The sequence below is a fragment of the Colobus angolensis genome, unplaced genomic scaffold (genome assembly GCF_000951035.1).
Source record: "Colobus angolensis palliatus isolate OR3802 unplaced genomic scaffold, Cang.pa_1.0 Scaffold138, whole genome shotgun sequence".
Taxonomy (NCBI): Eukaryota; Metazoa; Chordata; class Mammalia; order Primates; family Cercopithecidae; genus Colobus; species Colobus angolensis.
The window spans coordinates 2,116,985-2,123,608 of NW_012114466.1; the positions used below are offsets into that span (position 1 = coordinate 2,116,985).

Consider the following 6,624-nt stretch of genomic DNA (forward strand, 5'->3'; position numbering starts at 1 on the left):
CCCATCTGCCCCATAGCGTTGTCTAAAGCTACAGCAGAGAGTTGGAGTGGCCTCCGTGGTGTCCAGAACCAAGGCACCGAAGAGCCTGAAATGCAACGAGATGTCAACCACAGAGACTCTGATGGAAAGTTCCAACCAAACAGGACTGGGCGACTACGCCCAACCCCCACCTGCGCCCTGCCCCTCCAAGCCTGGGAAGCCAGCAGGGATCCAGCCAGATTGGCCTATGTCCCTGCATCCCTTATAGGTCCAGGATGAGGACAGACTTGTGTTCCCTCTTCAAGACCACCTGACCTCTGAAGGAGGAAGGAGGACAAACTGGAGCCTGCTCTTAGGGCTCCTGGCCCCATACCCAACCCAAGATCTGCCTGCGTCCATTGCTGAGCCTGTTCCCAGCATCTGTCACAGAGATGACAGGGGTCTTGAGTGGTGAACCAGCCGGGAGAAGGCAGCAAGAGAGGAGGAGCAGAAGGCACCTCTCTGGGAAAGTGAGAAGCATTCTCCCCACAGCTCCCTCCAGGCAGCTCTGGCCCAGGCAGCAACTTCCCACATCAGCCTAGTGCACAGGGGAGCATCCTCATCCTTCTGCAACATCCCACCCTGCTCCAAGGGCCTCCTGGGCTTCCAGGACGCATCTCTCCCGGTGTTCCTCTCGCCGTTCTGGCCACCTGTCATGCATCCTATGCACCTGGCATTTGGAACCTGGAGCGTCACAGGCTGGAGGGTCTCAGGACACTTGCTCTCCTCAGGCCGGCTTGTTCATGCCACACCAGCTCAAAGGTCCCTTCCTCCAGGAAGTCCTCCCTAACTACCGCCAATGCACACACATATGCACATACACACGCATGTACATGGGACATATATGTTTTCTTTCTTGCATGGTCTCTTTGCACCCTGAGCTTCCCAGCACTTGGCACAAATAATTAACTATGTACTTAGTGCCACGAGGCTGAGCCAGACAGTCTCCTTCTGCATCCTGCCCCCATGCCTGCCCTGAGCAGTCATTCAATAAACGTCTGTGAATGAATGAATGCACAAATGAGCTCACGTGATCCTAGCTATTCTATGAAAGGGGGCAAAGAGAGAATCACCGAGTTGCCCGAGGCCATGCAGCCTCTGCAAAGGCAGGCTTCAGATCCAGCTCTGACTCGAAAGCTCACACACACCCCACCATCACACTCCAGAGGAAACAGGCTTCCCCCTGGACTAGACTTAAATATTCAAGTCTTCTACAGGTGCGTGAGGCTGGCCGGGCGCAGTGGCTCACGCCTGTAATCCCAGCACTTTGGGAGGCTGAGGTGGGCAGATCACGAGGTCAGGACCACCCTGGCCAACATACTGAAACCCCGTCTCTACTAAAAATACAAAAAATTAGCCGGGCATGATGGCGGGCGCCTGTAATCCCAGCTACTCAGGAGGCTGAGGCAGGAGGATTGCTTGAACCTGGGAGGCGGAGGTTGCAGTGAGCCGAGATCGCGCCCATGACAGTGCGAGATTCCATCTCAGAAAAAAAAGATACATGAGGCTGTCCAGTGTGCTGGTGAGGGGTATGGCATCAGGGCCAAGCTGCCCAAGCTCGAATCCTGGTGCTGCCACTTAGCAGCTGTGCGTCCACGGGCTTGCTACCTGGACTCTCTGGGCCTCCATGTCCCCCCCCACTGATGAGGGGGACAATGACAGCACCTCCTTTGCAGGGCTAGGGTGAGGGTATAGCTAAGTAACACAGGTGAACTGGGGCAGGGGTGGGGCATGAAGGTGCAAGTCCCTGTGCTGTGGGGAGACCACGCTGGGTGTACAGGCGTTGGGTTTCCATCCTCAACCCACCACATGCATCAGTGACTCTCAGGAATGGCACCGTGCGGGTCCGCAGAGGAGTTCCAGGCCGAAACAAGAAGCCAGGCTTCATACCTAGGTAGCAAAACTCACAGGACCTTTTCACTCAGTGGGTGACGGGATCCAAATGGAAAAATAGGGCCAGGCGCGGTGGCTCCCGCCTGTAATCCCAACACTTTGGGAGGCCGAGGCGGGTGGATCACTTGAGGTCAGGAGTTCGAGACCAGTCTGGCCAACATGGTGAAACTCCATCTCTACTAAAAATACAAAAATTAGCCAGGTGTGGTGGCGCATGCCTGTAGTCCCAGCTACTCAGGAGGCTGAGGCAGGAGAATGGTTTGAATCCAGGAGGTGGAGGTTGCAGTGAGCCGAGATCACACCACTGCCCTCCAGCCTGGCCAGCAGAGTGAGACCCCATCTCAAAAATAATAATAAAAAAATAAAAACAGGTTCAAAACAACACTGGATCACCTATTTCATAGGTGAGAAGATGACATTCACTACTAAATATAAAGCATTTCACCTATAATAATTACCCAGAGGACCTTCACATCTCACAGTGAAGGAAACAGAGTCAGAGAGTTTGTGGGTGTCATCGAGATCTCTCCAGGCACTTTCAGAATTGGGACCAACACACAGCTTCCTAAGCCCCTTCTAATGTTGGCTCCGCACAGTGTAGTAACCCGCAAATAACCTGTAAGCAGCTAGGGCGACGGGCGCCCCGCTCCCTCCCACCCTAGCCTCTAGTTAGGACCACTGTGGGGTTAAAGGAGGTGGGGCACAGCCCAGCTTTAGGCCCAGCCCCAGCCCCGCTCCTCGCTAGGTGACTTGGGTGACTTGCGGCAGACGACTTAGCCAGCCCTGAGCTCCCCTCCAGCCTGAGGCGGTCTCCGATCCCAGGGAAGTTGACACAATGGTTCCCCCTTCCCACCCTGTTTAGTTATGGGGCCACATGTGAGATCATTACAAGGAAACTGGAACCATATGGGGCCTACAAAAGGATTCATTCATCAAATTGTTATGATTTGCTATTCTGCAAAAGGAAAATCTTGTTGTATAAAATAATGCTGGCAAAATAACTACATGCCTTCTTAGAACTGTTCTAGTAAACTTCACCTGAAAAGCGGCCCTGCCCAGGCGCCCAGTGCTCAGAGCCCAGCCTTAAAGTCTCACCAGGTCGGGGAAGCTGCTGGAGAAGTCGCTAGACAGCACAGTCTCCCCCAGTGGTGAGGAGGGGGTGGAACTGGAAGGAGCTGGAAGGAACTGGTGAAACTGGAAGGAGCTGGAAGAGGGTAGAAGGAGGGGGTTTCCCTGGAAGTCTTTGTTTTCTGTTCCTTCCAGGTCTTTGGCCCTGCCGTTTCCCCTGCCAGGAACACCCTTTCCCCCATCCTCCCAGCCCCACCCACAGACTTAGCCACCGCCTTTTCCTCCTCAGGTTCCCAGTTTGCATGCCGCTTCTCCAGGAAGTCTTCCCTGACTCTGCCAGTAGGGCTCAGTTCATTTTTCTGGATCTCCTAGGGAATGTGAGTTGCATGGGTCGGGGTGGGGGAACCAGGTATCTCTCCTTTCCTGCCACATCCACAAGACAGAGCAGTGTCTGGCACTGAGCTGTCCCTTTGTGAATGAATGACTGAACGGCTAAGAACACCACCTTTCCCGACACGGTTTTGGCACTGACAGCTGCCAGTCCTGCAGCCCCATGGGGCCCTCTTCTCAGCGCCTGGCTGGGAAATTCAGCAGTAGTAGAACATTCAGAGGCATCTTGGGAGGGGGGGAGAATGATTCTGGGGTGTTGGCAGAATCGTGCTCTTCCCGTGCTCCCCTCACATCTAGCACCATCTCCTCCAAGGAGCTTCCAGGGAGCCCCCAAGGGCTGCGAAAGCAACTGGTGCCAACACTTCCTAGGGAAGGGGACAACAGGAATAACAGCTAACATTAATAATAGAGCTGCTGGCCAGCATGGTGGCTCATGCCAGTAATCCCAGCACTTTGGGAGGCCGAGGCAGGTGGATCACCAGAGGTCAGGAGTTCGAGACCAGCCTGGCCAACACGGTGAAACCCCATCTCTACCAAAAATACAAAAATTAGCTAGGCGTGGTGGCGGGCGCCTGTAATCCCAGTTGCTGGGGAGGCTGAGGCAGGAGAATTGCTTGAATCTGGGAGGCAGAGGTTGCAGTGAGTCGAAATCATGCCATGGTACTCCAGCCTGGATGACAAGAGCAAAACTCCGTCTCAAAAATAAAATAAAATAATAATAATATAGCTGCCATGGTAGACACCATCCTAGGTTCTCTCTCTTAATCCTCAAGGTAACCTAAGAAGTAGGTTTTTGTTCTCTTCATTTTACAAATGAGAAAACCACCAAAGCATATCGTGGCATTTTCTGATGCAAACTGATTTCTAGTCTCACGAGGCCTGTGGAGCCCTCCAGCACCTGATCATGAGTCAGCCGCGTGGCCCTCCTCCTGCCCCACACACCTGCAGGGGTGGCAAATGCAGCCCTGACTTGGGGTCCCTCAGCAGGGCCAGGAGCCGGGCCCAGGAGCAGGGTGTGAGCCAGAGCTGTGGGTGTGGCAGGAGAGGCCCCAGAGCTGACCCCCAGGGCACAGAGTCTCATCTTCACGCATTGGGGGCCCTGGACCCCACCTCCTGACTGGGAAATTTCCAGGAGTGGCAGCACAGACCACATGTTTTCAAGCCAAGTCCTCCCTGGTCTTTGTTCTCCCTCCCAACTTTCTTTTAATCAGTCGGAAATGCTGCCCAGCCGCAGCCAGAGGCCAAGAAAGCTTTGGAGAAAACACAATCGTCTTTTCCTAACACCTCCTCCTCTCCTCTCCCTCCCACCCAGCTCTCAGTAAAGCCCAACGGGATGGACAGACACAGGACAGACAGGCGGCTCCTCTCGGCCCTTTGGCAAGAAAGATCAGCGCCCTTCTCCATTTGAGTGGCCGTCACCAAAGGAGTTTCTGCAGATCAGCTAACAGGCTCACCGTCCGCGGCCCCACAACTCTCGGAGAGCAGGGGCGGTGCCACTTGTGGCCTTACATACAGGGCTCCGGGGGCCTCACAGCTGCAGACAGGGGCCAGGCAGTCTTCAAAAGCCCCTTCCCAAACCGTACCAAATTAAACCTGCTGAAACTCAAGAGACTTCTTCCCAAAAGAAACAAAAGGCCCGCAGGACATCCAGCTGTTTTTATCGACCTGTGCAATTAGGAGGCTTTTTGAAACCCTTCCACTTACAAACGTCTCTGTGGAAAAGGATCAGCGGCGCAGTAAGCCACTCCGGCCTGCAAGTCCTGGGGTATTCATTCAGTCACACACGCACAGGGAGAAATTGTTCGCAAACCGTAGACAGAAAAGAACAGTGAGAGGGAATGCAGAGACTCCCGGGCCGGGGAGAGTTTTACCGTGCCTTCTCTCAGGCCCTCAGCTTCCTCATCTATACAATCAGGGGTCTCTGAGCCTCCTTCCTTTTCTAACAGGAGTCTCGGATGTCCCACCCACCCACCACCCAGGGCCCCTCTGGCTTTTCCCTCCAGCTGGCAGCCACCCGGCCGCCCGCCGCTTGCTGGAATGCCCTCTTCCCTCGCTCCCCTTGCATCAAGCTCCATCTCTTCAAAGGAGCCTCCGGGGAGACCCCAGGGGCTGAGAAGACTCCTGGTGCCAACACTGAGCTCTGCGCCTCCCCACACCATCTCCAACCCCAGGAGGTGCCCAGGCCGTGCCCACCACCGCCTGAACAATCAGAGCTCCACGGGGCTCTGCTGCAGCGAGCCAGTCCAGAAAGCTCTGTAGAGCTCAGCTCCCCGCCTCCCCTCCCCCTCCAGCCCCTTTCAACCCCCTTCCTGGAATACCCCGGTGAGCATTAGTCGGACAAGTGACCTTTTGACTAACAAAGGCGGTCACCAGAGGTTAAAAGGAACTCAACTAAACCAGGGATTAAGACTCAGGATTCCAAGGGTGGTCTGGGGCACTCCCCTGGACCTGGGCCCCCGGAGAAACAAAGACGCCAGGAGTGCCGGGACTGGCTAGTGGCTCTGAGAAGCCATGGGTCAGCAGAGAGGTCACAGGTCACGGCTCTGCCACCCAGCAGCTGCTCTGATCACAGCACCTCGTGATGGTCCCCCCAGGGACCAGGCCTTGAGGGTTATCAGGGAGAAAAGCGCAGGCTGGGTGGGCACTGTCCGGGAACTGTCAGTCCCAGGGTTGGGGCCCAAGGTCTGGGCCATCCATCAGATCTGCTATTGGAAACTCCATCTCCCTTGCCACTGGTGGAAGTGACCTGTCCTCAGTCCCCGCTGAGCACCGAGCCCGGCAGAACCACTGCCTTGGGTCCTCTGTCCCAGAAGGGAGGCAGCGAGGAGGTGGCCAGGTCCACATCCCCTCGATCCTCCCAGCTATGGCCCCCAAAACCTCCAGGCTGCTCCCCAGCTTTCTCCTGTCTTCCTCTCCAGCCCCCAGTGTCTCCTGGGGAAATGACTGCTTCCCACCCAACAGGCTCAATTTTCACATCCGCAAGCTGGGTACAACAGCCCCCACCTGGGGGTGGAGGCGGGAAGCGGTGAGGAAAGATACCCGAGGGCGCTTCCAGCGCCAAGTGCAAGGCGCCCTGGGCTCGGTAACCCCCAGCCAGCGGCCCCCAGCCCAGCCAGCGCCCCTGAATCCCCAGAGCCCAGGGTGGGGCCCCTGGAGCCGGCTGGATTTGCCAGGATTGGGGTAGGAGCGTGTGTTTGAGAGGTGGGGGAATCCAGTTTTGAAACAAGTCCCCAGGCCGGGGAGGAGATGAGGACC

At 56.0% G+C, this 6,624-nt stretch overlaps 1 protein-coding gene across 1 annotated transcript in view; it reads right to left on the reverse strand.

The window, feature by feature from the left end:
• FBLN1 (fibulin 1) overlaps positions 1 to 6,618 on the reverse strand; it is a 96,629-nt gene extending 90,011 nt beyond the window's left edge. The window contains exon 1 of the mRNA XM_011934762.1: positions 6,373 to 6,618. The gene's annotated coding sequence lies outside the window, so the exon portion shown is untranslated. The remainder of the gene's footprint in view (positions 1 to 6,372) is intronic.
• Between the last annotated feature and the right edge of the window lie 6 nt (positions 6,619 to 6,624).